The sequence below is a fragment of the Erigeron canadensis genome, unplaced genomic scaffold (assembly GCF_010389155.1).
Source record: "Erigeron canadensis isolate Cc75 unplaced genomic scaffold, C_canadensis_v1 Conyza_canadensis_unscaffolded:356, whole genome shotgun sequence".
Taxonomy (NCBI): domain Eukaryota; kingdom Viridiplantae; phylum Streptophyta; class Magnoliopsida; order Asterales; family Asteraceae; genus Erigeron; species Erigeron canadensis.
The window spans coordinates 1-21,609 of NW_025215774.1; the positions used below are offsets into that span (position 1 = coordinate 1).

Below are 21,609 nucleotides of genomic sequence, written 5' to 3' on the forward strand. Positions count from 1 at the left end.
AAGTACCCCGGAATCCATATTACAACTATTACAGCCATAGTGGGCAGCACCATTATAATCATTTGGCTTAATCAGCAAGGTGTGGCAAACTTTAGGTGGTTATGCATTAAATAAAACTGAAAGACTCATAATATTTGTAGCTGTTCAACAGGCCAACTCGTTTGACACACTCCTGTTTTAATTAAACTGTTGGGTTTATAACGTTTAAGATATCAAGTCGACACTGCATAAGCTAACGAGTAAAAAAAGGAAGCATCACCCAAACGTCAGTTATTGATTCCTTTGGGTTATCCAAAAGCAAAAAGCAACCATTCGTCTCTTGCTCAAAATGTCTCGAAACGCAACGCTTCAGATTCTCCTAAACATACAAAAGATATAGGAATCATCAGTATAGAAGGTAGAAATCGACGTTGAGATTCTGACTACTAACGACAATAAGGGTACCTTCTCATGGAGACGACCATCAGCTATGATTAAAACAGCTGCTCTAAAAAAATTTTGTCCAGATGAATCGAGCATTCAATACCGCCGAATCCAACGTATTATTCAAATATCTCAGAAGGTCAACCATGGGTTCATCGGCTATCGTGTTCTCTTGCTTAAAAGTCGACTCGAGAGCATCTAACCATGTTAAGAACCCAGTCAATAACAGTGCACAAAATATCAATTAAGTTGATTAGTTGACTATCTTAATGAGTATGGATGTAGTCTCAAAACGTCTTGGGTTTGAGATGCAAAAAGGGTTAGCACGCAGCTTGTTGCCTGTTGGCCTTCTATTCTCTGTAAAGTGTTGTCGATTCAATATATAAATATATATATATATATATATATTTATAATTCTTTGAATATAACGTTTAGAAGAATGGCCTAATGGGTGCATTGACAATAGATCCATTTAACAAAGTTAACCAGATTGCCACCTTCCTAAAATACTAACCTTAATTCCAGATTCCCCGTGAAGGGCTGATCAAAGTCGTGTAGTAATTGTATATTTCCCTTTTCCCCAAGCTTGCTACTGCTAAGTTTCTACTTCTAGTTGAGACATTGCACGGCAAACTGTCACCAAAGCTTCAATAGCAACTTCCCGCAATTATTCTCTGACATGCTGCGGGAATCATCGATAGAATCATCACAACTTGATAGTTACGCTTATTAGGCCGTGTCCGTCTCAACCATATTTTATCTTTCCGGTAGTGACTTGCAATATATGGTATTACCTGGAAATCACCAATATAGTTATTAAAGAAACCACGAGAAATATTTAAGGAATAGCAAGAAGTGGCAGAATTAAAAATCATTTGCTTTGAATTCTCTCATTCAAAATAATATTATTTTCGTAAGGTACTAGCATTTTACTCGCGCAATGCGGCGGCGGTGGTGGTGGTGTGACGGTGGTGGCGGTGTTGTTATTATTATAAAATTAATTAATGTAAAAGGGATAATGTAATTATTTTAGGAGTTGATATCTATGTTATAAATTATTTCATTAAGGGTATTATATGTATTTTAAGTGGAAATGTTTAATTTAATGAATAAAATAGAGAAAACTATTAATTCATTAAGGGTAAATGGTCTTTTTGTCTGGGGACATTTTTATAAGAGAGAGTGTGATAATTTTTATAAGTATTATAGAAGTAGATAAATGTTGGCAGGAATCCTATATAATCATACAAAATTAACCAGTACCCAACCTGCCTTGCTACCTTTAAAACAACGTGCCAAAAATTTATACCTTTTTCATGTTTATCCGTTTTCCAGTCTTATAGTCCCCTTGTAGCTTGCTAGCAAGAGTTGGTTCCATGACCAAACGCAGCTGTTCAGCCAACCTGAGACATCTTGTTGTCTGCATCTCATATTTTCTCCATAGAGCAGTAGCAGAATCTCTCATATCACTAGACACATCTTTAAAATTGGGGCTATCCCCATATCATCATCAGCACAGAAAGTTGTCCCCACTGGCGTATGTCCTCTGTCATATAAGACCTTTTCATGTATACCGAACTCTCTAGATGACTACGATCATCATCTTTAGAAGGGTTGAAAATTTTCAGGAGTTTCATCAAAATTCTTTGTTTTTTCGACTTCTATCTTTTCATTACCCGTATTTCCAATGTTTAACGGATAATTCTTAACGGACGGGATTCAAGGTGTTGTTCTTCATGTCCAAATCAGAATTATCTTTCTTTTCGATGGTTCCAACATCAGCGTCACCATCAGTAGGCTCTTTTTCATCAATATTTTTATCAATCTGGTCAGCTGCGGCCGCCCAAGTGCCTGCGCGGTTCCTTTCTCCAACCCAGAAGTAAAACCATACTCATCTGCAAGTGCATCTTCATCTCCACCATCCGAATCATCCATAGGATCAGCTTCCTTCTCTTCCAAATCAACCGACACTTTTGCTCGTTCTTTCCAACCATCAAGTGCATCACCAATATTACGAATGGGTTTGGATCGTTTTTCTGAAAAGATGAAGGATCAAGCTCAGGCAATTGACTAACATGCTCATCATTTAGTTTCCCACCCTTTGATGAATCAGCTACTGTAATTTCATTCTTTGAAGAATTAGGTAAACCTTGTATAGGAGCCAAATCACTTTGAACATCGTTGCTATTGGACCAAGCAACTTCGGTGCAACATCTCTAGTCGATGCTTCATTTGACCCACTATTTGGCAGAGTGGCGGATTCATTATTTTGCTGGTGTTCAGTACCAAAATCATTGGCAAGCGGTGCAGCGAAATCTTTTTTAGGTACCTCCAGATTATCATTGGTTTTCTTTTCTTGGTTATTTTCTTCAGTATCCATATCAGAATTTCAGTATGTGTCTCAAACTCGGTTTCATCCTGGTTTTCTTGATTAATCTCTTCTTCACCATCGCCAATATCTGCTATTTCGTCCACCCTTTCTGTTCCACCATCTTCATTGTCATCAACATCATCTTGCTGATTCATGTCAAGATCATCATCACATCCACCAGAGGCTGTATTTCTGTAGGTTCAGTAAACACTTCATCTTTATCTACATTCATATCACCGTATCACTAAATAGGTCTCCGTTTCATCATTTTGTTTGTTTATTCATCAGGATCCAACTGCCCGGTTTCATCAGTAGTTGCCAAATCATCTTCTTTACCTCTAAGCTCTCTACCACCAGATCATTATCCTTGACTGATGGTCCAGTCTCATATTTTTCATTTTCCGCGAGATTTTCATCATTTTCATCATCTTCATTATCCTGGAGTTTCTCATCAATAATTTCACTGTTATCTCCAGTCTTTCCACAGACAGAATCCAGCTGCGGCTCCTCATTTTCATCATCGTTGTCATACTCATTTTCATCCTCACTGACACTTAACGCATCAGCATTAAAATCCTGTTCCATCTCTATACCTTTATCATTTTTACTCGGAACGTCATTCAAGGCACCTTGTTCGTTATCAGCCTACAGTAACAAACATTAAATAAATTTATAGCAGAACCATACTCAATCGAATACTAAGTAGGTCATATGTCACAGGTACCTTTTCAGTTCCAAGTAGCTGATCTTCATCTTCTATCTGTTCACTGACATCTTTAATCCCAGCACCCTCCCCCATACCAGTCCCAGTTGCATCTTGAGGACCATTATCTTCCTCCTGGTTTTCGGCAGAGCATCCAAAACCTTGCGAATATAAGGAAGCGAATATCTCCGCGGTGCATGAGTAACCATAGACAACTGCATCACAGAATTTTCAAATCTCAATTATAATATCCTAGAATTGCATCTTTATATCATATTTAAAACATTAGGTGTTTAAAAATCAAAACATTGGTGGATAAGTAACCCAACTTACATTTCTATGAGCCAGCATAAAGTCATTTAGAAGACCATTGCCAAAGGTAATCATTAAGTCCAATAACGAATGCAGATGTTTCAGTTGTGCTTCAACAAGAATCATGCTCGTATCTTCATTCCGATAGAGGTTCAAGAGTTTCCGCTGGATAAGTAAAAATCAGATTAAACATGAGTGGTTAAAATAAGTTCAAAACTACAAATCACAAAGTTAGAAGGCACATACAGCAAAGTCGAGAGTTTTCACTAATTCATCATGTATAGTGTGCAACTGCAGATTCTCTGCTCTAGAAGCAAATAAAACTTGCCACGTATCGATGTATCCAAAGTAATCTTCTGAAGGGTCTACCACACTATTGACCAAGTTAACTCGTTCAAATCCGTCGACAATGTGTTTACATGCTTTCCTAAGCGACTCATTGAACCGAGCTTTAGCTTTCAAAATCTCATCAACATCTTGAACTTACTGATTTATTCATTGCTTCCAAGCAGAATTGTAGTAACTATCTAAAAGGCTTGCCTGAGACATTAAATGTCGCATAAATTGCATATGAGATTAGAATGCACGCCAAATATAAATTTTAATGCAAAATAACACACCTTGGCGAAGATATCCTCGAAATGGTCAAACAGAACATCGTGTGCTAATACTTCCTGCACATCTTGATTATGAGCATGCAATTGCTCTTTAAAATCCCAGATTAATAAAAAGTTCTGTTGAACAAACTGTTCCATTTGATTTGTAACACCAAACGAATACAGTACACTGATGTACTAATTAGACTGCCGCAATCACCAAAATATTATCTAGCAAGTCCTGTCGGCATAGATAATGTTAGCGTTGGAATATAGAAAGATATAGGATTGACATCAAATATAACGATAAGTCGATGACAATAGATAAGATAATAAAAAAACGAGCTATTTCAAGTTGAAATAAAATATGTCTGCTATCATAAAATGATTATATTCCACGAAATGTGTAAGAAAATTAGAATTACCTAAAACTAGATTTTTAATGAAACAGTTAAAATAAGACTATTCTTAAGACACTATTAATTTTCACTATGATAGACTTTAATGATAAATGTAGTACCTTAGATTTCTTGAAGTTGAAAACAAACTTCTCTAGAAAAAGGCGAATCTGCCTAGCAGTCATTCCAACACTTTGACAATTGTTTAAATGACTGCTTTTAACCGTTAGCAACAAGCATTCATCATTTAAAGTGTTGCACATAGCATCAAACAGTTGCTGCAACAGTAAATTGAAACATGAGCATCATCATAAAGTTTAGTAATCATTATTATGAAGATATGAAGTCAATTGCAACAACAAACAACCTTCTGTCGCCTCATGCAGTTAAAAACGATACCCTGATTGCGAGATAAGGAGTACCCAGATCTACTCATAAACAAGTTCTGGTGGCGACTACGTTTCTTTAGGCGTTCCAAGCCCTCAGCAAGTTCATAGGCCGCAGCTCTATGTAGTTTTGTATCCCAACAAGACGATCAAGGTAAGAAAAAGACTTATTAACCTACACAGAAAATAAGGTCAATCACTGAATGAATAGCATAAACTATACAATGCATTGCGATACAGATGTGAGCATCTTACGAAGAAATAAATTAGGCTAATTAAATTACCTCCTTAAGTGTGAAATCCTTCTCAAAACTAGAGCAGACTTGTCGAAAATGGTCCAGGAAAGATAAACTCTTAAAGATACTCATTTGCACTTTTCCATCAATTCCAAGATCTATGGAGAATTTTGAGCCTTTTCTAGGGCAATAACATCAAGATTTCCAGAGGATAATCTGTTTTCTTTAAGTAGCAAATGCTCCATTATATAGACGGTTGGAGAAACCATCCGCTTGATTCATTTGCCATGGATTTATCCTAAAATAACAACAACAAAAAAAACATTCGGAGAGAGTAACATGCGAGAAATAACATGCGGAGAGAAGAAACTATCTTGCATCACATTCGGAGAGAGTAACATGCGAGCAATAACAGCCTTCCAACAAAGCAAATGGACTTTTAACTTTAGGGAGGCCAAATGGTAGAATGAAAATTAGCTAAATAGAGTAAGGTCAAGTCCCAAGTATCTAGAATAAAACCTCAAAACTATTATGATAATAAAAAACTAGTCTACAATGAGTAATACAGATATACAATCATATCCAGCAAAATCTTTTATATAAATAAAACAAAATTGTTATGACATCATTAATTCCTAAACAATGCTTACTTGTCATCATTAGACTTTTTTATATTAATTATTTCTTTTTTAGTCTTGATTTATGACATCATCCTATTTAAAGTTTAAATCATTTTTAATTAATTTATGATTTATTTTTTTTCTAGCTTAACTCTCATGTAAATTAAAATGTATTATCAATTTTTTTTTTTCTCAAAACGACTATTTGCCAATTTTGGGTTAATAAGGTCTTTATATTTATTCGAAATATAAGGTATATTGTTCCGAGGTTATGGAACTATCCCAAATTCTTAAACATAAACCTATCTTAATATTATAAACTTTTATTACTAAACCCGGGTTGAACCTGGGTTGATTAGCTAGTAATTGATTATAAAGGATATGAAGTTTTTCAGGACACATCAACCTGTTTTGAGCTCACCCACCCAGTTCATCACCTGCTTCATACAAAGAATTGATTTTAACTAAGAAAGCAATATTTGTGGTACCTCATTGAATGTTGACCTATGCTTGGACAATCCAAAACTATCCAATAAATTTAGTAATTTAGAGAGAGCCTTAGCAGATTTATCCTTAGACAATCCACAAGCATCCAATAGCTTAAGTAGTTCAGAAAGAGCCCTTCGTTTTTGTGAACTCTTCTTTTCATCCTTCCATAGTTCACCGCAACCAATTACATTGGAGATGATGTTTTCAAATCTTAGCTGAACTTGTGTCCACTCTTTCTCAGGAACACCACTCGCAACTTTAGAATCTATAAACTTGCTGACAACATCTATATCGCCTGCGCAGATTAATCCGGAGTTAATAACAATCCATAAAATTTTTAAAAAAAGAAGGAAAAACAACACAAAATGTGAAAGCGGTTACAGATAAATACCTTTGGCTTCCTCCAAGAAGACAAATGGGTAGTCGGACTTGGCAGCCTTTGCAAGGCGTATATCTTCCAACGTAAGATCCACTCTGTTTCCTCAAGTAGATGGCCATAAGAATCTGTACACAAATAACAGGAAGTGAAACAAAAGCCACGAGAGCCGCTATGTAGCTACTATAACAACAACAGAGCAATGGTCCTCTCCGTCGTCGTAAAGTAGTCCCCGCGAAGCTTTCGGGAAGAGGGGTTTACATAACAGTAGAAGTGGGTAATGGGGTTCGATCAGAAATGAACAATAACAATATTATTACAGTATTTATATAACCTTTGAATACAACATGTTAAAAGATTGTACATATTAAAACAAGACTCGGGTAACATTTAACATCTCCAAGTTTAACTAACTTGTTTTTATCTGAAAAGTTGAAGATAAAACACAACCATATTGACTAATACATACGCACAAGAACTGAAAATGCAATTTCCAAATAATATTAGTCTAGCAAATCTAGGAATGAACAAACATATTGAAGTACCTTCTTTGTTACTGAATTGAGTTTCAAGAACTCGCTTGTATTTCTCAAAGGAGTTACTAAAACAGTTCGATCATGAACTGCTAATGTTTGTAATTCACTTCGAGCTGATGTTTGATTCAGAATAGGCAGTACTGGTTGCTTTAGCACATCCTGTGACATTAAAATGTATAAGGGTCAACAAAGGGATTATCACTAATTCGCTCCCTTAAACCCTATTAAATTAATCTAAAGGTTGACGCTCACAGTATACTTCTGAATAAGCTTTTTGAATTTCTCGCGCATCCGTTTTGAGCTTTCCATCGTCTCAGTACGTTCCCATTTACACAATTTCAGGAGATCTTTCATCTCCCCCTCAACACTCTTCCTATGAGATGCCAATTGCTCCAGTATACTGGAATAGGAAAAATATAAGGGTAGTATGCAAAACTTATGTAATATCTGAAAACCTTGATTAAATAATATACAAATTAAACTTTAATGCATGAATGATGACTTACGTAGGCAAGAATTGAATATAGAAGCCAAAAGTATTATAGATCTTCAAATTGTCCTCATGACCACGACTGCAGCATATAAAAAACATAACAAAGGCCTTCATAAAATCTAATAGGGGACTGTGAAACTGGTAAAATGTTAGGACAGCCTTAGCCTTAAGACAACGAAGCAATTAAACAAGAAGATAAAACATAGAATAAATAGACGACACACGAGATTTTATTAAACTCTTGAACCATTAGATTACAATTACAATGAAAGGTATATATAGGAGAACAGCTAGGGTTAGAAACTTGGTCCCAAGGAAAGCCTAACCTAAAGGCCTCCTTAATTTGGGCCTTCTGGCCAGCAAGCCTTCAAACCCAACATAAAGTTACTACCAGGGATGGAAAACACAATTTCAGGAGGTGGCAATTCCGATTGATTTACTTGTGTAACCCTTTACTTATAACTTGTCCACCTGGGTTGTATGTATTCTTATAGATCAGCAAAACATATCAGCTAAAAAGGAACAGAAAACGGGTTGACTTATGCATACAACCTCCGTAATTTTACTTTTGCAACAAAATCAGACAAGTAAATCTAACCACCAGAAAAACCATGCATCCATATATACCGTTGCACCTTTGTTATACTTATCTTCCTCTTATTAAAGCAAATTCCCCAAAGCTACATTATGGAAGGCAGAATAAAGACAAACCTTAAAGTAGAATTTCGACTTATCGCAGAACTGATGTGGCCATGGAAGGCAAACACAAGCTGAAGACGCTTTTTAAACTCACCAATACTGGAAGTCTGAAAAACTCCACTAAACTGCATACAATAAATGTATGTAGATATGTTAGTAATCTTTAACGTCTTTATCTAGAATTTACCCTTAGTTAAATCTAAAGTATCTACTTGCCTCTGTATCGTGGTCTGCTTATATACATTAGTATCAGTAGAATGACTTTGCCAAAGAACCGAGTATAAAGGAAACCATAGCTGCAGGAGAACACCAGTAATAAATTCGTTACATATCAACAAAAACATATGACAAAATTTACACGAACAAATATATAAACTAATAAGACGGACAAAACTAAATAAGAAAACATGCATCCATAAATTGTTATGTTCAAGCAACAAATCTAAAAAAGTATTCAAAAGGTTGATTGAATTAAACAATTTTACCTGGCCAGCATTTACATCAAACCGAGCTTGAACTTCATCAATTAACGCAGGCCACGTCTCAAATTCCATTTTCTGCCACGAAGACACAAGAGAAGAAAGGATCTACTTGATCTGAAAATTAGGAAAGGGAAATTGAATGAGAGCCTTCAAGGATATCAAGCTTGTCTCAAGAAGATGTAAAAGCTTACCAGATAGAAGGGACTTTGAAACAGTTGCTTGAAGGTTCCCACTCTATTAAGTAAAACTGCAAGCCTGACATAGCCTATAAAAAAATAACAAATTACATATACAACGCTGCGAGCAGAAAGGACAAAAAACCAGCTATGCAAAGGACCAGCTGTAGCAATTTAAGAGCAAAATCTACATAGTATTTCCATGTACACTTTAAGAATCACTTTGATAACGTTTCTTTTCATTTTTTTTTTTCATAATTATAATCGGGAAAAAAAAGTAACTGTCTACAACCTTAGCAAGAGGGGTGTTCATAGGTATAGACAAGATCATATCAATCACATCCATAATTTTCTGAAGATAGTCATCCTCCTCCCGTTCACTTAGAAGATAGAAATTTGTTTTTGAAGATTTATCAATGGATCCACCATCTTCACCAACATGGAAGAATTTGAATCCTATATGAATGAACTGGAACGGTTAAGAACATTAGTAAGTATGGCATAACTAAATGAAAGGTATATAGCATATAAACCTTGTAGAAGTTGTAAGCATTCTCAGTTGATGAGATGAACAGACATCTGATCACGCTCCAAGCAAAGCCGCAGTACATGTTCTGGGATAAGCTTAGCGTCCAAACTCGAGCATAATAGGCCCTCTAGATCTAATAATAGGCGTAATAATATAAGATGTGTATCCTATTTGCAGATAGACACATGTGGACTATCATCATACAATCACAAAATGAATCACCTTTTATTACTCTTGTACCCAGCTCATAAGAGTCCAAGAAAGAACGCAGCCTATCAGAATCAGATACTTGAACTGATCCAGCCTGAGTAAAAGCAACATTTAAAAGCCATTTCAATGTACTGAACTAGAGATTACAAAATGCCGGGTCGAGTAGCTGACCAAAACAGGGCCCGTTATAAAGAGGTACTTGGGCTTTATTTCCCATCTATACACTTATATCTTTTGATATAACAAGTCAAAGGTTCAAATAGTAGACTCACCACTTGAAAGAGATCGGATGAACCAAATATTGCACCATACATGCTAACCATTTTGTTCAGCATAGATTCCAACAGAAGATTCCAATCTTTTTCTAACACCTCGTTATCTTTGTCAGCATTTTTCTACATGTAGCAAGTGAATTCATAAAACATGTACCCTGAGCATAAATGTAAAAGTGCCAACTGTTGAAGAGAAAGAGGGGATGCCATTCTTTTGTCCTTCAGACATAGTGCTACACGATTACCCAAAGCTCCCCCCATTTTCAGAGAGATACAAATGTTCCATTTTACTTCAGAGTTTCCAAATTCCATAATCTAGTTATCAAGATGAACCACCAATCATTCAAACTTAATTTTGGGACAATGTGTTAATATGTGTGAAAACTTGCCTTTCAAAAAATAAAACGTTGTACTCATGACTTTTGCACCTAACTCTACTAAGTTTACATATTTCACTAAAAAACTGTATACTAAAAAAACATCAGGGTTTAGAAATCCACGCTACATAAATCAATATATACAATACTTTTTTTTTAACGGCAAACTATCTTACTTCTACTCCTAAACTAACTCAAATGCCTAGGATGAAACCTAGGACTTCACGAAGATACTCGAAAATACCCCCCTCCCAAGACTTGAACCCTGGTAGGAAACCCAAAGGTACAAGCACCTTACCAATGGGCCACCAACCCCATCTTTCTCCCTAATTAAACAAGGTTACCTTAAGTTTAAATTTCTTTAAAAAGTCACCTTCCTTTCAAAAATTTCCCAATAAAACTAAAACAAAGATATTAACAAGACAAACAATAAACCAAACTTATATTTCCGATTAACAATCAAATAAAATTCTTCTCTTCTCTGTATATACATTCAAATATTGCTGCTCTTTTTATTCGTCTAAAATATCATCATCCCACAAAATTAAAAGAGATTAATATTAAAGGGTATGCATCATATAATATCAGCATCCATAGTTCCTGTGGAGAAGTTTGAACATTAAGATTAAAGAGAAAATTGCCGTTGCTTTTAGCATATGTGCTTATGTTTTCAGTTTCGATTTTCATGATAAGTTCTACTTTTGGTCTGAATGAACTTTCAAAATTATGCCAACAAAGTGTTTGATAAAATGTCTAAAAAATATAAGCACTTTTAGTTATGTTTATTAGCTGAACTAATAATGCGACTGGGATATAACGTTTCCATATTTCAGGAAGGCTTATAGATGAAATTTCCTCAGTTCACATTTCATTTTCCTATTCTTTCACGATGGTATTTCCCAAGGCTCTTATTTTGTCTAACCTAATGATTCTTACCATTTCATAATCAATTATTTCATCTTCACCTTGCTTTTTAAAACTATAGACAATATAAACTGATTTCGATTGTTTTTTGGTGGTGCAGGTTACATAATATTCTACCATTTTTCAAGTGTTGCTTGTGTTGCAGGTTACATTTTATAATTTCGATAACTTTTGAACCTTATTTGTAAGGTTTCGTGTGGCTTTATAGTAATACACCAAAATTTCGGGACAGCTTCTATAATACTGGTATAATTCTGTATGGTCATTTCAAGATGGTGGAAGTTATTAGTTTGGAAGTCAAAGACTTTAACATGGAAGGTGGAGTATTAATCTGTGATTGACTTTAATGTAACCCTGCTATTAGTTTGAATGTAGCTTTCTTCTACCTTGTTTTCATTGTATTCCACTTATTGTTTGAATTTAACCTTTACACCCCACCCCCTCCAACAACTTAACTTCGTACATCCATCCCGCAAGAACAATGCTTGTAGCCTCAAGAAATGTTACCTTTGCAACAGATGCTACCAGTTCCTCAGAAGCCAAGTCCTGCCACTCTGAGAAAGCCTCTCCAGCAATTGAGCTTTCAAGGGTAGATACGTCCACTTCAATGACATCTTTAATATCAAAAGCACGAGGTTTGAATCTGTACTGTTGAGAATCAAGTTCTTCTTGGTTCTAACTTGAGTTTTCATATTCATCCAGAGATTTGCAAACTTATCAAACATCCGATGCAAAAGCTGATGGACAACCAGCATAAAATAGTAAGTAAACAGTTGATCTAATCCTTGAAACAGAACAATTTTAATACAATTATAAGAAGCTATTACCTTGAACGATGAATCGTCCAGGAAATGTGCCTGAGCCACGTAATGCACCACCGAACAAAAACATTTTGATGTATTGCAGCTTTAAGTTGCAACACACCCTAATACAAAAACAAAATATGTATCGGTGACCTCAGATTCCTAGAAAATATGATCAACACTAATACAAAAACGAAATATGCTGTAAGATGTATAAAAATAAGATATTCATAAAACCTCTTCATTGGTATTATTGTCTATGGTAGAAGTAACCAAAGTTTCCACCATGTTCATATCATCTTCCCCTATATAAGTAGGAAAGGCTTTATCGAAGTATGAAAGATCAGCATTGAAACTGTCCTCTATATGAAACATCTTTTCTTGCCATGCCTCTAGGGAACCTTATAAATGAATAAATTGCGCCCTACCAAGATTTATATACAAACCAAATCAGCAAAAAAGTAGTATTTTTGACAGAAGCAATAAAGTAATATATATTACCAAACAAGTATCAATGTTGTCATGCCCGGCTCTATCCAAAAATGACAGCCCGGCTCTATCCAAAAATCTTTCACGTAGTTTGCTTGACAGAACCAACGACAGGCCTAATTTCATCTCATATATTGCAATTTGAACAGGGTTGAGTAATGTCAACATACTCGGAGTATTCATTAGATAATCTGTCCATAAAGCGCTTTGCAGTTTTCTAAGAAGGAAGATTAGAAGGCATGTTAGCCACATACATAAGAAATGTCCACAGCGATTGATATTAAACTAACTAGTAATTGTAGCAAATGGGCAGGTAGGGAACAGATCCATTTGGGACCATCCAGGTTGACCAAAAATCTTATGATCAAATGTAGGTTGTACATTAATGATTGAAGTAAAACTTTTTATAATTACTCTAGTTTACCCTTTGACACATTTTACAAAGAAAACGAAAACATGAAGTGGCCAATACGTCATTGATACCTGCCAATTATGCACTTGGTCAGCAAACTCTTGCATACTCAAATTCATCATGTTGTCTAAGAGATTTAATGGTGTTGCAGCCAACTCATGAAAATCGTTCCATTCAGATATCAAATTCTTAAATTCGCAGGATCAGAACGAAACACAACCTGAAAATGACAAGAAGCAAACCATTCAGTTGAAAAGGACACCTTTATATAACGATAGGGAAAAAGCAAAAGAAAATCATATTGATATGTGAAAATGATACTTTTACCTGTCTTTGGAGCCTGTTCTTTCAGCTTTAAGATTATTTAGTGACTGTAGTTTCTCCTTATCAACTTCACTTAAAGAGAAACTTCCAGCTAGATACACACACTCCTGCCGCACCTGTAAGAACGATTTAGCATGAATTAAAAAAGACCAAAATCATACACACCAAATGTCTATGCGAAATATATTGGCTACACCAGAGTCATGCCAACTCCCAGCATTTATGACCATTATATGACTGGGTTCTCACTGTGACATGTACTAAGAAAATAACTGGCTTGCTTTCATTCGATGCCACCATTTGATGAAAAAACTCAAACTTATAAAATGCAAAGTCGTTATATCTGGTAATTATTATAAAATATACAAATTAAGTTTCAAATTCATTACATCCAGAATTCTGGTTTCTATAAACATTGCCTTTAGTAACGGACTTGACTGCACCTTTTAGTGCAGCATATTTACTAACATGTGCTAGAGAGAGAGAGGGGGGGGGGGAGGAGAGAGAGAGAGAGAGAGAGAGAGCCGTACTTCTATATCAAGTTCAAGTGCTGCAATCCTTTTATCAACTGATTATATTTAAGTTCTTCTTCACAGCTGGATCCAGCTCATCATGGCATTGTAAAAGATGATAACGTAACGTACCATTCTTAACCAAGCAGAACCAACATTGAGAACTACATGCTCCAAAAAGAGTGATCAGACAGCAAAAGACAACAAGGCGGAAGTACAGAATACAGATTAGTGAAGTATCATCAGTTGTTTACCTGTTGGAGTTTGGACATATAACTGATGAAGCAGTGGCTTTATAAATGAATCTTTTAAGTTCTTCAAATCATTGTGGTTGATGATTTCAGAAGAGATAAATTGCATTCACATCAGGTTGCTGTAATTAAAAAGATGTTAATATTCGCACCAGAATAGAAGATCTAATCACAGAGATTTTCATCATCACATTACCTGAGCTGAAAAGAATTGGACTTTATCGAGTAACCATCAGCTTCAAAGGACTTCTCGTGGGCAAGTATAATCTGAATGAAAAGATAAAACCAAAGACTAAGTATTTCAGTTCAGCAATATGCAAGTATGCAACATCATGACACCTAAATAAATAGTAACCTGCAGAAAGAGAGCTTGAGCAGACGACAAAAAAACAATAGCACTTAGCGAAGTGTGCAGAACTTTGCCAAAGACTGCAGGAAGAAACCCCAAGTTTCAACCTATGTACATTGAGATCCCTGATCCCAACTGGAATATGCTATATTTGAACATGAAAAACAAGATTAATTAAATTAACTGTGGCAAAATATAAGCATGTTACACACTTCATTTAGTAACAAGTACCACATGTCATAACTGGGTACATCACAAAAGATATCCTTCTCTAATATACCCTCCAAGTTCAAACACATAGTAGACTAACTTCTATTATTTCCTTCATTATAGTATATCTTTAGAAATGATTCTTAGAATAAATAAATATCAGAGTTCCTTTTACTAATTCAAAAATGATACTAATGTAACCAAGGAAGTAACATAGAAGCATGAAATATATTTTTGGAATAGTTTGGTTGCTTACAGAATCTTGTCTAGGGTCAGTGTTGTCACTGGCTGAAATAGCATATCAGGTACCAGATCGGCATAAACATGTCGGCTCAATATTTTCTGCAGCACATCCAAAAGCAACAAAAGGTAAGTATCTAATCAAAATGATGAATCGTCCTCACCCTTTATAACATCACGAGATGGGTACCCGCGCAATGCGGCGGCGGCGGTGACGGCATCGGGTGGTGTTAGTGGCGGTGGTGGTAACGATGTGGTTATTAATCTAAAAGTAATAAACGTAAATAGTAGTGTAGTTATTTATACTTAAGAGATGTATATTTTGTAAGTAACTTTATTAAGAATATTATAAGATATTAGGTGAAAATATTTAAATTAATTAATAAAGAAGATAAATAGTTTGGAAAAATATGTGTGTAAATTATTTAGGAATATATGGGTAGATTTAATGTGTGAAATAGAAATGTGTTGAAAATTAAAATATTTTTGGTATTTTAAAGATAGAGAGTTGAAAAGTGGTAGTTTGTTTATTAATATAGTATAGATTCAGGAATAAAGGGTTGATGGTAATGTAAATTAAAAGGGTAAAATAAGGATTTTAAAGGTAGAGTGTTTAATTTGATAGGGGAGTAGTTTGTTTATATAGGGAGTATAGATAAGGCACCTTAGAAGCATACCTTTTCACGATGCAAATGATGCTTCCACAAAGATGTGTGCCAATAAACCACATCTCCAGAACACTACTAGAAATGTTTGCATGTGCTGTCAAAAGATAGATTAATTATGAGTTCAAATTAAGATGTAATTGCTTTGTAAAGAAGAAGTTGCACTGACCAGATTTGACTGAGGTCCAAGCATCAAGAATCCAAGATACTTTTGATAGGGAGAGAAATCAGTCGGCGGCCTGAAGAAAAGTTGATGGAATACTTCAAAGTAGATTCCAGAAGCCAACGCAAAGTAAATAAGCCCTAAAAACAAAGAAATAATAGATAGATTATCCATGCTCAGTCAAATAAGTCTCATATATATAAACCACACAATACAATGGCTGCAAATGCATGCTGCCAAAATGTTACATTTACAAAAATAAAAAACGAGATCATAAGAAAAATCTTGCTTCTTGCTGATAAAGGCCAAACCCATTTCCTTCCAAATGAGAATATTAAAGCCCATTTTCGGAGATTAAAAAAATGGTTACATAGTAATGGCTTGTTATCTCCCAAAACCCACGACAGTAATCTGACAACACACTTATGGGTACATACTCATTAAACAAATAACGAAATTCACCTTTCAAATTGGCTTCAAAACTTCTTCCACCGAAGCATTCATTAAATAAATAAAAAAAGGTATGGACGCAGGATATAAATGAATGACTATAAATAATAATAGTGAGATAAGATGTTATTGGACGCAGGAAATGGCCGCATAAGATCAGTTAAGACCAAAAAGAACCAATTACCAAATGACGACCGAATTATGCAAGAAATATGTAGTTTTGGGGGTCAACTTCGGTCAGAAACAAAGTCGTATCAGGCCCAGATTTGATTTTCGGTCTGGGTAATTCCAGACCATACCCCAAATATAAAAAAAAATTAAAAATTAAGACAATCCAGATAGGCAATGTCCAACTAAAACAAATACGCTGTTAAATCTTACAGATTTAAGTTCCGTCCCATCAAGAACAACAATACTGGATAGCTCTTGAAGTAGCCGCATATCAAGTGCAAAACTAGTACAATTGATTAAAGGCATAGTTTCAATCCAGCACCCAAAGCCAGAAGGATGGCATAACAGTCATTGTCCATCATGCAACAACTCAATGATGCACCAAACAATCCTCGTTCATTAGTCCCTATACTCTTTACCAGCTTGTCTTTCTCACCATGAAACTTGCTTAGAAGTTTCTGCAAAATTAGTATAAGTGCTCCCTTTACTTTTATTGTTTTAGATCATGTTTCAGAACAAAAAAGGTGTTACATGTGTTATACGTTATACCTGATATATCTCCTCCATCTTTTTATAACATCAAGGTCATCTTCATCCACTTCGCTCATGATAAATGCAGACATGCAAACACCTTCATAAAGAAAGAAACAGATCACAATGCATGTACACATTCTCAAGGAAAATAGTTAACGGAAACTTTCAAACAATATAGAAGCAGAGCAAAGGCCGAGACAGACTCTTTCTTGTATATAAGCAAAAAAAAAAGTATTTTCGCTTAGTATTTGATAAGACACACAGTTACTACTAGTAACCAAATCTACGGTAAAAATCTTATGATAGAAAATCCAAGACAACTGTAATGCATTACATTGTATTATTACAATTACCTTAATTGTAAATAAGCAAAACCAGAATTCGTATTTTCGCTTAGTATCCAAGTCACAGTTAGTTACAACAAGTACCATATTTACAGCAGAAAACCTTATCATAGAACTATTTAACAGAGCTGTAATGCATTACATATTTTTATTACTTACCTTGCATGGCAAGAAGACGTATTTCAGGATTTGTAGAAACAGCAAATGCAATGGAGTCTTCATAGGCTACAAAAACACATGCAGTTAGATAAACAAGAGAGGCAAAAAGCTGCATTCGTGGTGCAAGCAACATTACTCAACTATTCAGGTGGCACAAAACAAGCTAAAAAAAAACTATAAATGTACTTAATTCCTGCAAGCTGGTCTCTCTTTTCCATATAGAATGACAAAGGTTTACAAGCTGCTGCTGCTTTCTGTATATCTCTTCAGAAGAAGGTGATAGCGGATGACCACCATATGCCCAAAGCAATGACTTCTGTGAATTCAAAGACCAGGAAAATCCTCTTTCCAAATTCTCCAAGGCACTCTACACAAATTGAAATCCAAATTTAGTACATGGCACACAAAGAGGTAAAAAAGAGGTTAATAAAAGTGGGCACCTGAAACGAATCTACTTCATTTGCACAGAACTTCTTTAGCTTTTTAGAATTCTTTAACAAAGAACGCCAAGAAATAAGCATGCGATCAAACTGACATAAAACTAGGTCATCCCAAGCAGACAAGTGATCATCAATGAGTTTTCTGTAAAGCTCAAAAAGCACATCAAAGAAAGGAGACTTGACAATAATATCAAGGATTCTTTCTTCAAGCCTCCTTAATGAGCGTAAGATGGGAACGTAACAGTGAGTCTTGACAGAATGCTTAAACTCACTCTCAGCATGCCACTGTTGATAACTAATCCTTAACAACTCAACACATTTACAGCATTTGCAAGAACTCGACTGCACGACTTCAATACTGGCACATGTAAATCAGCATACTCCATATCCCTCTTCTCAGCATCATGTGCCATAAGAACCTCTTTTCTAAAACAATTCCATATGGGATGTTCCAGTTCTTTCTTCAGAAATTTTATAAATGAAGAGAAAAAAGGACAATATCTTTGTAAATGGTCACCTAACCACCCAAGCCACAAAAGATACACTTTAAGGTCGTTTTCAGTAGCAGCCTGTTCAATAGTCCAGTTAGCAGCAAACAGTAGCCTTTTATACGTGACTGCTTCATCAGATCTTGTTTGCTTAACAGATGCCAAACCTGCAACACCAGCTCTCGGGAATGTCATGTCATGCAAAGACCCTAAGTCCGTCACATATGTCTTCATGGAAACACTATGACATTGACCAAACTTTATTGGACGCAGACCAGAACCAACCCGAAACGAATGTGAGGCAATCTGAGCACTAAGATACTCCACATACATAAAATTTTGTTTAACAGAAGATTCAATCGAGTACCATACATAATCAGGTACCATCAAGGTTGTGGCCAACCTCCAGGTAAGCATAAAGAAATCTGGATAGGATCTATAATGATAAAGTTCAGGCTTTGATAAATAGAACCAACTGCTTCGTTTAATATTTTATTCCATCAAACTCGCCTAAAGAAGAGAGATATGTGTGCTCAAAGCTGACTTTCAAGCTCCAAAAAGCCTGATTTCCGTTTGTAAGAAGCCGTTGAATAACTGTACCCACCTCATAAGCTCAAGATACGAGATGTTGACATTATGTTGCAACCCAATTTTTTTGGCGAAAAGATGTGCTTTAGCCATTGCATCAACTAGACGTTCACCAGGTATACCGGAAAGTACAAGAAACCTCTTCACATCTTTGGGTTCATCCTCACCATAGGTCCCACCAGTCAAACTGTAAGGCTGCATCATGTAGATCTCAACCCCTCTATTTCGCATAGCTCGTGAAACTTCACCATATGCAGGGTTAACCGTTAGGAACATCCGAAAACGAGGATGAGGACGAAGAACCATTGGTTTCCTTCTACGGTACCACATTCGCTGACAGTTATCGATCCGGACTGCTCAACTAGAGAGTTGATTCTGTCAAGAACCTATATAGTAAGACAATTAAATAATAAGATGCCTGAGAGTGAGTTGAACACAATAAATCTAAATTGATAGGTTAGGGAAGTTGGATAACAGGTTATAACAGCTAGGGTTGAAATGAGTAATTATTTAGTACAAGTCAAAATAGAGAAAAATGGTTGGGTTCGCCAATACTTTTTTTGTCCATTTAAATAGATGTAAAACTTCGAACAGAATAATTTATGCGGTTGTGTGCATTAGAAGTAGAATTGCGCTACTTTTAAGCTATTCAACCTTTTGATTGATTATCCTTCCAACTAATGTGCTTGAATTAAATCGTTCAAAGATAAAACACAAGCCTAATTTGACTCATTCTGGGCCGAAGGGCCATCGCAACTAGACATTATCAACAAAGACGCATAAAGTTATAACAATGAGATAAAAAAGTGTTCAAAAGGCACTCTAAGAATACAAACCGTAGGGTTGCAAAGGTTTGCATTCTCCAACACAATCCATTCTCCATTCTCTATAGCCTTGATAAGCAATCCGGTTGCCCATTCAAACTTTGCAGGATACAGCAGTTTCCTCTGATCATCTTGCAGCTTCCTAACAATCTTCAGCAATCTATCAAAATCTTCACTATCATTTTCCATAGCCAACTTAAGGTCCTCAATTATATCAACTAATAAAGGAAGTGAACGGAAATTTCCCTACTCCCGTTATCAACAGAAACAGTAACAAAACTTGCAGCACTCTGGTCAATACTTGACGTAAATGACAACCAACGGGTGATCAAGCCCTTAAGTTTTGTGGATGTATTGAGAGAGATGAATGCATTCATGTAGCGCCCAACCTGTTCAATGACCAACCGATAATGGCGAATAGCATTATATTGCTCAAAGCATCCAAGTAACTCGGATATATCAGTAGCTGATGAAAGGTTAAGTTCATTCAACACATTCCAGTGAGCTGTGACATTAATCGTATCACAGAAGTTTTGCAGGAAGCTGTTGGTCCAACAGCAAGACCAACCACTGATGGTTCAAACACTGCCACTGTTTGCAAGCTTTGACGTTGACCTGGCAAAAGTTTTAGCTCACGCCAGGATACTGCTGAAGATTGAATATTTTTCTTTTTACACAAGTGTTTCCAATAACCAAGTTTTCTGGAGTAAGCTGTACCCGAGGGTATAAATTATGATCGGTTTTACTCCAAAAACCTGCTCGTAGAGTTTCAAAACTTCTTGACGGTCAGTCGATGAACGCATCCGTTGGACATACACAGTGTTCAGAAAACAGTCTGTTTTCGAACTTACAGGAGCACCTAGAAAGTTAACGTTTTTTAATCCGATATAGACACGATTCTCGAAATAATATAGATATATGAATGAAATGAAAAGAAGATCGAACCTTCTATGATCTGACATGACGAATAATATCTCGTAAATTGAACTCCCATGGGGATCCAGATTGTCCAAACTATGGTTAACCATTGTCTCCTCATACAACGTTTATTGAATGATATCAACTTTGAAAGCAAAGGCTCGGAACAGATGGATGCAAAGAAGTACAGATGAAGTGATGGTCTTCTTCAACCTTCATCAACTATACCTGAAATAAGTAGAGACATATCATCAATGATGCCTATAGCAGCGGTAAGATGGGAAGATTGGGTAACTGGTCGAAAAGAGGTGAGACTGGGTAATTTCTGGGACCGGTCAAAGCAGAATGTGTTGAACTGCCAACACCTTTATGTCCATGTATTTTAGTTACAAAGAATCAATGTATACAAAATCAAACATAAGATACATAATATGATATTTGTTTGAATAATTTTCCTTAGAAGGCTTAAAGCATTAAAATAACAGTTTTTGAAGCTTTTAAACCTGCTCCATTATAATGGTTCCAATTTAGCTATGTTTTTAAATCAGAGTTCAAACATTAACACTTCAACCCAAGATTTATGTATTACATTATGATATATGATTCTAAATAATAATCATTATAAGCAACATACCTTATAAAGCGATTAAGACAAGATTTAGGAAGG

General features: G+C 35.7%; 1 pseudogene; it reads right to left on the minus strand.

Annotated features, from left to right (window-relative positions):
* Window positions 1-259: 259 nt before the first annotated feature.
* Window positions 260-21,161, minus strand: LOC122584551 (annotated as a pseudogene).
* Between the last annotated feature and the right edge of the window lie 448 nt (window positions 21,162-21,609).